The sequence below is a fragment of the Schistocerca cancellata genome, chromosome 1, assembly GCF_023864275.1.
Source record: "Schistocerca cancellata isolate TAMUIC-IGC-003103 chromosome 1, iqSchCanc2.1, whole genome shotgun sequence".
Classification (NCBI taxonomy): domain Eukaryota; kingdom Metazoa; phylum Arthropoda; class Insecta; order Orthoptera; family Acrididae; genus Schistocerca; species Schistocerca cancellata.
This window is the reverse complement of record NC_064626.1, coordinates 593,824,032-593,836,631: the sequence shown is the minus strand read 5'-3', so window position 1 is coordinate 593,836,631 and position 12,600 is coordinate 593,824,032.

Sequence of the window (12,600 nt, the reverse complement as noted above, 5' to 3'; positions counted from 1 at the left end):
TGCCAATCAGGATGATTTGGTTACCCTGAAACTCATAAGATGTTGTTAGTCATGAAGACCTGCTAGATCCTACTACAGATCCTGTGCACACGAAATTTGCGAAACCTACAAAGTAGAAAAGAAAGTGTGAGTTGATCGAGTCACAGTCATGGTACCAGTGTGAGGTACTTGCTCAATGAACAAGTCGCTGTCGGTCACGACAAATTTTGCATGCGCCCAAGGGCGTTGTGACATCGTGAAAGTCGCTAAACGATGGAGTGACCCTTCGCAGCTACGGTGAGGGTGACTTCTATGGTCTCTTTAGCAAATTAAGCATACGATTACGGAACTCGGCACTCCCAAAACCTTCGCGGCCTCATGCTAAAACAACTCTCGGTGATCTTGCGCACTTTTTGTGAGGGTAGGCATTCTGGTCATCTTAGCATTCTAACCACATAAGAAATATTCCGGGGACAGACTCATGCACTAATGCGCGGTCATATACATCAGGTATAAAACTAGAAGAGCGTCACGCAACATACGCGTGCGCCAACCTCTCTTCCACTTGCATTCTTACATGGAACGCACCCCAGTACTGAACCAAAACTTCCGACCAAACCAAAGACAAGTGAAATACAGACACGACAGGCCACAGGAAACGGAACGGTGTGGCTCCATATGGGGTGGACAGATAATGAACACGTGGATATATTTGCCTGTAACGGAATTGATAATTTATTCTGGCGTATATGAATACACGAATATTTCCAGAAACAGTGTCTGACCACAACTGTCGTTCACATAAAACAAACAAAATGAGTCATTGAGAAACACATAACACAAAAATAGAGGTATTCCAGAGACTAACATTGGACCCTACATATAGTAGCACATAAAAAAATTTCACAACAATGAGAAGATCAGAACTAATACTAACAAGAATGAAAACAGCAAATGATAGAGTTCCTGTTTTAGAAATGGTTTGATATCTGGTGTCAGTTATGATTGTCACTTCGTTGTTGTAGTCCACTGAATGGGTTCGGACTCCTACTTTCGATTCTGTCGAAGTTTTTATTAACATGGTTCTGTCTACCCCATCAGTTGTCTCCCTTCTGGCTATGCCCTTGTTCACACCAGTGTTTATCAGATGTAAGGACATTCTCAGCCCCATTGCCCTTGTCCCCATAATTCCTATGATCTGGCAGTGTTACTCTTTCCTGTCACACACCTTGCAGTTCGTTTCGCTCATTTCTCCTTTCGTTATTGTTGTGGGGTTGTTGATTATCTCCTTCGTTTGCCCCTCTTCTTTCCATTACATTTTGTTTCTCAAATGCAAGTTCCGGTTCGGACAGGAAACATTTAAACGAGTCATTGTTGTCACTACATCTTTCAACTAACGCTTACTGTAGTGGGTGGGGAGTTTGCTGAAAGAAAACTGAATTATGTCAGACGAATTACATGGGGAATCTAATACTTGACTTTTTCGAAACACTGCCTCGAACATTTTGAGAGGGCTTTTGTATCCGGACGTTTCTAGATCTGGCCACATCTTGTTTCTTGCTTAATAAGGTCTTGCGTTTCTCACGACCTCCACGTGAGCACAAATAAACCCCAGCTTTGTATTAAGTGGCTACGAAGATAGACGTGACTTGCTTAATAATCCCAGCCAAATCTTGGGACGTAGGGTACTCTCCGCCTCTTTGAAGTTCTGAAATTTCTAGACTAATGTGTGTTCCTTCCATGGCTGAACATCTATCGACTTCGATATATTAACGGATTCGACATGCAGTGGTGTTCCTAAAATATCACCCCAATTAACCAAAACCATTGACTTACTAATGGTAAGAACATACTTTCTCATGTTAATTCTGTCAAAAAGCCTTAACTAAGCACACATTACATCATGAACTTCTTCACGCTACAAAATATCATGATTTCCAGTTCATAGCTATTCTTTAAGTTTTCTGTAGTCTTGTTATTTAACATCGGCACCTGGACCATTAAATCTCCTCATAAACACTCACTACACTTATTAATGTTTATAAATGATAGAAACTAAAAAATACATGCGTCAGCACAATGCTGTCCATCTTTACACAATACACGTTTTCCATCTAATATCGGTGCAGTGTCGTCCACTTTTACGTAATAACACTCACATTTTTTTTACATATACTAGCACTAGGCCATCCACATAATATATTATGTTTTTACTATCACTATCACATAGCCTCTCATCATATAAGTGTCCTTACATAAAATTCATACATAAATATTACATAGTTTTACAATAAACACAATGTTGCATTGAATAAAGCACAATAATATTTACAAAGTCTTTGTCACTGCTGTGGTGACTACAGGGCTCTCATTTGAATTATTTCCTCACATGCCTAATTTTTTGTTTTCCTAACCTTGACTCAATGATCAGTGCACTCTCGCACCACCTGTTAATATTTTGCCCTTACGCATCAAGTATGACTCATCCCAGTCAGTACTCACTACCATTCAAGTTTATACTAGTGCTTGACGTACTGCTATGTTACATCTACATATTGAGAATTGAAATGATATAAGAACAGCTCTCATTTTATATTTCAGGTTTTATTTTCATTTCATTGGATGACTTAACTAGGCATCCAAACAAGATTCACAGGTCTTTTGAGAGAACTGAAGACACCCTAGATCGTGATAAAAGAGAAAAATGTGAAACAAATCCTGTTGCTTTAATTTTCTCATAGCTTATTGTGGACTTTGCTGCTCAGACATCTACACACTATGAATATAACAATCATTTCTCATGTGCTTTATGTATTTGTACCTCAGTATTTATTATTGTCTGTGTCCTATGTGAGATTCGTGTTCGTTAGCTGTGTGGGTAACATTTCTGTGTCGTGATACAAGTAGTAATAATGTTACGGCGGAAATACCTCGCCTACTAATCCCTAAATGTGTGACCGATTCTCACATTGCCCATTATCTTCCTATTCCCTGTCATCTTATACGAGTGGTCGACTTCTGTGGTTGATCCAAACCTCTTTATCATCATTTTAACTGTGGCTAGCCTCATCCTAGACTAAATATATATGTATTGCAGCGGAAACCCCGTCACCGCTTAAAATTTAATCTAATCATCTCAGGACCACTGCGTATTGTTTGTTCTAATTGTGTCCACTTACTTGGTTTGGTGTTGTCCTCTTCCTCTGTGTGAGCTGCAAGAAATATAGAATACTGTTTTCTCTGTATATATGCATATGTAATTTCTTTGTGTTTCATAACATACATAAAAAGTTTCTATACGTATTTTATAGGGTGTTATTCTGCCTGGGTATGTATGATGATTTTAGGTCTTATAGCCTAGGTTCTGTACTTGTTTTGCAAACTTTATGCTGCATGTTATCTTTTGTTTACAGAAGAATAGCTTATAATCGGTTGCTTAACTATTTAATTAGTACATCTTAAGTTTCAATTGATCCCTTTTTGTCTCTTTTTATGTTTTTATCTTGAATAAAGAAGAAGGATAGATGATAGATTTTAGTTCAGAATGATGAAGAGGGAAGAACCAACAGTGTGGAAAGGAAGAAAGTAAACTATTAGTTAACTCGGGTACCTGGTAGATGTCAGCTACCTAGCAATGCAAAGAGTGCTATTGCCCCCTGAGGTTTACGTGTGTTACTGGGTCCTGATCCACATGAAATTCTGTCCCCTTCAAAACAACTGGCTACAAATTTGATTTTCTGCTGTTCTGTTATGTTGTCAGGTATGATGCCCTCAAACTGACGAATGAAAGCAACAAGATGTATACTACCTTTGCTAGAAAAGTTATGACATTTCCAAGCATTGGCGTAACTGACTACTTCATTAATACAAACAACGTTTCGAGTTCCTGTTTTAACGCAACTTCCTTATTATCTATATTTTTACTCACCTCACTTAGTTGAAATATGTTTTCTACCTTCTATTCTATTTCTCTCAAACGACCTTGAATCGTATTTGTATTACCATTACAAACAGTTTTTATTTATGATACTTTACAGTTAAGGACTGCATTTTAGTCCTTTAAGTCTATGAGTTGTCTGTGCTTTCCATGGATGCCTTTGCAAGTTTTAATATTTTACTCTGATCATTACTTAATTTAATGACTTCATGTCTAACTGACAATACAGAAATTTCTTCAGCTTGAATGGGATCATCTATTTTCACTAGTTCGTCATCAATATTACGATTAACCTCCTGCTTACACCTACCTAATTTTTGACCCCATTCTTTTCTCTCATGTTCGATTTTTTCTCAAAAGCCCCTATTCTAGTTTCATGAGAATCAACCCTTGTCTCTAAATGTTTAAACTTACAATTAATTTTTACTGTCTCCTTGTTTGTTGCTTCTATTTTATCAGCAAGAAATTTTTGTCCTTTCTTTCTCATTTGAATTCTTTTTTAATTCTTTTTGCTTCTGTTCTATCCTTTCTTCTAGGATTTTATAATTCTTATTGCCTCTGTTCTATCTTTTCTTCTAACCCCATTTTTAATTCTTTTTGCCCAGATACTAACTCCATAAATATTTCAACCATACTTTTATTATTATTTTGTGTAGGCAGTGTATCAGCTGATGCTGTTCCATGCCCTAATCTACTTGTTCTACCCGTTGATTCTTTAGCAGTGGCTGTATCAGAGTCACCACCTTTGACATCACCATTCACCTTATTTAACTCATCATTAACATTCATGTCATCTACAAAAGAATCCACCTTCTCAATTTCACTATTGCTACTATCAGAAATTATGTTTTTTTAGGAAACTTCAGTTTCTACATCAGATGATTCTGGTTAATAGCCATCATCAATTTGATTTTGTACACTTTCTGCATCTACCATTGAATCTAATTTTTCCTGTACAGTCTCCAGTTCCATTTCAGTTTAAAATCCACAACCACATTGAGCAGCATGACAGCTGTTTATTTCTTTTAAGATTTATTCTAGTTTGAGATTTACATGCTTGTCATTCAAGAGAATAACTCCCAACTTTACTCTGGAAAATGATGAAACAACAGTAAGTGGTCGGTTACAATACCTTGAGCCGACTGCCACCTATTCAGCACTCGGGAATCAAAATTATATTATGCAGACGATTTACCATCGCGTTTTGCTGTCTGCATGGAAACCGGCCGTCTGTAAACACAAGTCCTCAGCTGATAACGTTAAGCAAGCACCACACTCAGGACGTATCGTTTCAACATCGGCATGAAGGCCAGTACCTGCCACACTTCTCAAAGCAGGACGAAAGAAAATTTTCAACATGAAGTTAATGTGGTGAATCAAAACGTAGGACACAGTAACAACTCAAACACACCCTGTCGAATACAGACACCTACATCAAAACAACGCCCAAACTTCGACAGATGAGTCACAGCCACGTGCACTGCAAGTGATTCCATAGAACCTTCTTTCTTGCGACCTAATCCGTTGATGGCTCACATCCGGTTGCTCAAGAACACGGGCAGAGGGCTTTTTCTATGCTTGGAACGAGTGCAACCTCTGTCTTTAGTCGCATCGATACAACTACACGGTCGACTGACAGGTCACATGAATATGCACATATCAATACATATCTGAATGACAATGAAAATTTTTCATAGGGTAGGGGCCAAGTAATGTTATTTGCATTAGTATTGTTGTTGCTGTGGTCTTCATTCCAGGGACTGGTTTGATGCAGCTCTCCATGCTACTCTATCCTGTGCAAGATTATTCATCTCCAAGTAACTACTGGAACATACATCCTTCTGAAGCTGCTTAGTGTATTCATCTCTTAGTCTCCCTCTACGATTTTTACTCTCTGCACTTCCCACCAGTACTAAATTGGTGAACTCTTGATGCCTCAGAACATGTCCTACCAACCGATCCCTTCATCTAGTCAATTTGTGCCACACATTCCTCTTCTCCCCAATTCTATTCAGTACCTCCTCATTCGGTATGTGATCTATCTATCTAATCTTCAGCATTCTTCTGTAGCACCACATTTCAAAAGCTTCTATTTCCTTCTTGTCTAAACTAGCTGTCATCCATGTTTCAGTTTGATACATGGCTAAACACCATACAAATACTTTCAGAAAAGACTTCCTGACACTTAAATCTATACTTGATGTTATTAATTTCTCTTCTTCAGAAACGCTTTCCTTGCCATAGCCAGTCTACGTTTTATATCCTCCCTACTTCGACAATCATCAGTTATTTTTCTTCAGAAGAGCAGAACTGATTTACTACTTTATGTGTCTTATCTCCTAATCTAATTCTGTCAGCATCACCTGATTATCCTCATTTTGATTTTGTTAATGTTCATCTTTTATCTTCCTTTCAAGAGACTGTCCATTCCATTCAACTGCTCTTCCAGGTCCTTTGCTGTCTCTGACATAAGTTTTTCCATTCGTCTGTAAAGAATTCATGTTAGTATTTTAAACTGATAGTTAGGTAAAATTCACACCTTTCAACACCTGCTTTTTTGCAATTGGAATCACTTCATTCTTCTTGAAGTCTGAGAGGATTTCGTCTATTTCATACACCTTGCTCACCAGATGGAGGAGTTTTGTCAAGGAAGGCTCTCCCAAGGTTATCAGTAGTTCAAATGGAATGTTGTCTACTCGCGAGCCTTGTTTCGACTTAGGTCTTTCAGTGCTCTGTCAAATTCTTCACAGAGTATCATATCTCCCATTTCATCATGAACATCTACATTCTCTTGCATTTCCTTGATATTGCCCTCAAATACATTGCCATTGTACAGACCCTCTACTTTCCCTCCTTTGCTTAGGACTGGTTTTCCATCTGAGCTCTTGATATTAATACAGGTGGTTGTCCTTTCTTTAATGGTCTCTTTAATGTTCCAGTAGACAGTATCTGTCTTACCCCTAGTGATACATGCTTCTACATCGTTACATTTGTCTTCTAGCCATTCTGCTTATCATTTTGCACTTGCTGTCAATCTCATTTTTGAGACGTTTGTATTCCTTTTTGCCTGCTTCATTTACTGCATTTTTATATTTTCTCATTTCATCAATTCAATTCAGTATCTCCTCTGTTACCCACTGATTTCTACTAGCTCTGGTCTTTTTACCTACTTGATCCTCTCCTACCTTCACTATTTCATCTCTTACAGCTACCCATTCTTCTTCTACTGTATGTGTTTCCTCTGTTCTTGTCAATCGTTCCCCAATGCTCTCTCTGAAACTCTCTGCAACCTCTGGTTCTTTCGTTTTATCCAGATCCCATCTTCTTAAATTGCTGCCTTTTTGCAGTTTCTTGAGTTTTAGTCTACAGTTCATAACAAATAAATTGTGGTCAGAGTCCACATCGGCTCCTGGAAATGTCTTAAAATTTAAAACCTGGTTCCTAAATCTCTATCTTACAATTATATAACCTTCCTGAAACCTTCCAATGCCTCCAGGCCTCTTCCACGCATATAACCTTATTTCATGATTCTTAAACCAAGTGTTAACTGTGATTAAGTTATGCTCTGTGCAAAATTCTAAAATTCTACCAGGTGGCTTACACCTTCATTCCTTATCCCCTGCCGATATTCACTTACTACTTTTCCTTCTCTTTCTTTTCCCACTATCAAATTCCAGTCCCCCTGACTATTAAATTTTCGTCTCCCTTAACTATCTGAATAATTTCTTTTATCGCATCATCCATTCCTTCAATCTATTCATCATCTGCAGAATTAGTTGGCATATAAATTTGTACTGCTATGGTAGGTGTAGCTTTGTGTCGAACTTGCTACAATAATGGAATCACTATGCTGTTCGTAGTAGCTTATCCATGTCCCTGCTTTTTTATTTATTATTAAACCTACTCCTGCTTTACCATTATTTGATTTTGTATTTATAAACCTGTACTCTCCTGACCAGAAATCTTGTTCCTCCTGCCGCCGAGCTTCACTAATACCCACTATAACTAACTTTAACCTATCTATTTCCCTTTTTAAATTTACTAACCTACCTGACGATTATGGGATCTGACATTCTACGCTCCGATCCGTAGAATGCCAGTTTTGTTCCTGCTGATAACGATGTCCTCCTGAGTATTTCCCACCCATAGATCCGAATGGGGGACTATTTTACCTCCAGAATAATTTACTCAAGAGGACACCATCATCATTTAACCATATGATAAAGCTCATGTCCTCGAGAGAAATTACGACGGTAGTTTCACCTTGCTTTCATCTGTTCGCAGTACTAGCACAGCAAGGTCCAATATGTTTGATGTTACAAACCAGATCAGTCAATCATCCAAACTGTTGCCCCTGAAACTACTGAAAAGGCTGTTACCCTTCTTCAGGAACCACATGTTTGTGTGGCCTCTCAACAGATACCCCTCCGTTGTGGTTGCAGCTATGGTATGGCTATCTGTATCACTGGGGCACGCAAAACTCTCCACTGATGGCAAGGTTCATTTAATAGCATGTTAGCATGGGAGGCAACTTATTTCCAGTGAAGAAACAGTGCATGAGAGAGAGGCAGAGAGTTTTCAGGGTTGGAACTCGACATCTGTAACATCCTGATCACAGAGAATATGTGCAGCCAACAACATTATTAGTAATCTTAATATGTCGTGAAGGCTTTTAGTGTCAAAGCATCATTAATTGATATTTATTTATAAGTAATCGTAAAAAAGATTGACAAGCAAGTTATAACACAAGAAAGCAAAAGATGGCGAATCCAATATGGCGGTTACGGGTGCCTGCAGGTTTTTGTGGGAGCAGAGGCAAATTATTTTCCCCATACATGCGAATCAGAAATTTTGAGAACATTGTCATTTGCTCATTGTTTTGTTCTATTCATTTCTAAAGAGCACTTTTAATACCTGGTCATTGTTATAAAAATAAACAAATTAACAGCATACCTGCAGTGCAACATATTTTTATGTACCCAGATTTTATGTGTTGGTGCCATGTATGTTATTTCCTGTGGGTCACTTCATAAGCCCTATATTTTCAATTAATTGTTTTCCTATTATTAATAATTTCGTATGGGCAACATTTCCCACATTTTGCGGTTTTGACTCATGACTGTAGGCTTCAACATCGATTTTCAATTTCATTTATGTAGAAACTATATTCTGTACCTGCTCACACTTAACTTGTAAGATAATACATGACTTAAAATTGAACCGATTGTTTCACAATTTAAATCATTTATGATTTTATGGAAAATATAATTGGCAATTTTATGACTACTCTCAAAATTTTTATGCAATGTTTTGTTTCCTGACTGTGACATAGCCGAAAACAGCATATGAATTTGTGTTTCCTCTTAAGCCAAATCATATTATTCAAAAGAAACAGTTGATTTCAACTTAGCGGGATAAGTTTTTGGGAGGGAGTGTTGTACTTCAAGGATAGAGCACCCTGAAATACACGATGTTTCCTGCTCAGCGTTTCAATCTAGTGAAGGATTTTAAAATCACAAGAGGAATGAACACTAGAAACTGCCATAAGCAGTTTGCAGCATCTTCCATAGTGTCTGATGTTGTGAGACACGAGATTGTGTTTTGTGCAGCATTTGTAAAGATGACAAGCTCTTCATGTTGAAGTGCTTAATAATACTGTATATTAAAGCTAGTTGGCGGACATTGCTAATTTTTGAGATACAGAGTGTTACGTCGAATAAAATTGTGTATATTTTCAAAACTAGATACTTAACATGTGGACAGTTTAACCATGCTTCTTAAGTCATGCACCATCTTGTAACTTGAAACTGAAGATCTCTTTACCATGAAAAACTTGACATTTGCAAATGAACTGAGTTTCTTTAATGACTTAAAAAGTTTCCCTGTCCCAAAAATGGATAATTGCATTAGCTGCTGACAGATTCTGTTTCAAAATGTTTTTAGGTTGTAAGTGGTTTCTGACAACCCATCTTAATTTGATTTCATTTGCTGACTATTGGTTTGTATTATATTAACAATGTAAGAAGTATATTATTAAATATATTGTAGACAAGATTTACTCGATTGCTACATGTTTAAATTTGAATAGAATGTTTGTTCTTAGGTACATGATGATGTCGTTCCTTGGGACAGTTGTTCACATTCAGACAAACCTTACTCTTCTAGAGCAATTTTTGTAATTTCAGAAAAATACTACATGTTAAGTGAATGGAATAAAAAAACATATTAAGGTCATGTTACAGGGCGAATGTCTGAAAAATGTTCCAAGGTACATCACTGTCCCCCACTAATTTTGCACGATTCTCAATGAGAAGCTCTTCTGCACTCTCAATTTCTTTAGCCATAATAATAGCAAAATTTCTTGATTTTCTACTGCATCTTTATCGCAGTCTGGAATTCATATACAATTTTGCAAATTTTTCAAACTTTTTGAAATTTTTGAATAGACAGATTATGAAAGCGCCATGACGTCTACCATACATTGTGCATACCAGGAAAGAACACACAACTTAGCAGCTTTACAATAAACCAAGCATTGATATAATGACAACCAACCAATTGGAATTTTCTCATTCTGCCATTGACATCATTCTTGAAACTCTAATTTATGTAAGTTTGCCATTGATTCAATAAAATTTTTTTCTTTTGTGAATCATCGTTCTCCTTTTCTTCAACATAACTGCTGACATCGGAAATACTGACCAGGAGACCACTAGCCTTTTCATCAGAGCACTTGATGCCAAGAGAGGTGCAGACTAGGTCTATATTCTCTCAATCAGTAAAATTACTGAGATTTTTTAATAGAGATACATTGGTATATTTTTCGATTCCCTCACTTACGTTTTCGGTTTTCATTCGTTTATGAGATACAGAAAAGTTACAAGTACCAGTAATTTTTCTATTGACTGCGCTTTTACATCTTACAATGCACAACATTCTAAGCACACATCCAGCGATCCTGATTTACAATTCATTGTTGGCTATGGAAAAACTGAGAGATAACTTATATTGCCAACAACATTCTCGCACCATTCCGATTACCTGGATTTTGTGTCAGCGCATTAGAGAGACATTCATGCTCAAATCTGGTTCTTATTTGCAGTAGTCATATGAAATTAACGAAATGAAGGCTGCTGTACAACAGGTACTCAATTAGTGCCACTCTCTGTTAGATCACTTAAATTAGCAGTAGTTTCAATGAAGACGACTTCGTACTCCACCCAACAAGTAGCGATCAGCTGCCACACAGGACAAATGAACACTTCTTTAGCAAATGAAAAGAAATGTAAGACAATCCACCCTTTTAGATTAGCGCCAGACAGTTGTTAGGCATTATTTGAATTTCGAAGGAGAAAGCTTTTGTCGAAAGTGTTTTGTCATGCAACTGTTTTGTTACAACAATAGCCATTTTAGAATTGAGAAGATACGCACACCTACTGACATAGGAACTGGGAGGGTGACTGTGGTTTAGGGGTAACGCCTTTCACTCATAATCAAAACGTTCTCTGCCCATAGTCGAACCCATCAGCTGCTTAACTTCTGAATAAATATTATCAGCAATGGTAGCTGAAGACTTTTGGCATACGAACCCACCCTCGTACTGCCAACAGCCTTTTCAAAGAGGACAGATGAGCGGACGGAGGTTCAGGGCACTCTCATGCCCATGGGGTGGGAAACTGCCCCTAAAATACCGTATAATCAGCGGTGATCAACGGCATGTCAATGCAGAAGGCGGTGGAAGCAATTGCATTAAAGACACATAATGGGTCTTCACAAGACATGTGGCCTGTAATTCAGAAAATGTCCTGATGATATCTCCATTGGTAGAAAATTCGAGATTAGTCCCTCATTCTGATCTCCAGGAGGTGAAATATGAAGGAATAACATTCTGGGAGTTCAGAGCATGGAATGTCAGCTGTTTACAAAAGCTACAAATTCCGAAAAGGGAAATGCAAGGGCTCAATCTAGATGAAGTAGGGGTCAGTGAAGTGAAATGGAAAAAAACAAGGATTTCTGGTCAGATGAATATACGGTAATATCAACAGTAGCAGAAAATGTGTAACGGCAGTAGGGTTCCATACAAATAGGAAAGTAGGGCAGAGAGTGAGCTACTGTGAACAGTTGTGATGTGGTTGTTCTAATCAGATTCAACAGTAAACCAATGCCAAAAACAATAGTTCCTTACATATGTCGATGCTGCAAGTAGAAGACGAAGACGTAGATAAAGTGCTTGAGGATACTGAACAGGTAATTCAGTATATAAAGGGAGACGAAATCTGTTAACCATGGGGATTGGAATGCGGTTGAAGGAGAATTAGTAGAAGAAAGCTTTTTGGGAGAGCATGGGCTTGGCAGTTGGTATAAGAGAGGAAAAACACCAATCGAGTTCTGCAATAATTTTCAGATAGTAACAGCAAATACTCTGTTCAAGAATCAGAAGAGGAAAAGGTGTTCAATAAGTGATACAACACAATTTTTTCTGTCAGTTTCTGTTGAAAAAGTGCAGAATATTTGTGGGGCAACATGGAATTTTCCCGCTTTAACTGCTACAGCCTTGTGAAGTTCCGATAGGTGGTGGTGCTATGCATAGCGTTCAAAATGGCGACTTTAAAGGAGGTGTGTTCCAAACAGCGAACTGTCCTTGAGTTTCTTTTGGTGGAAAACCATCGCATCGCAAATATTCA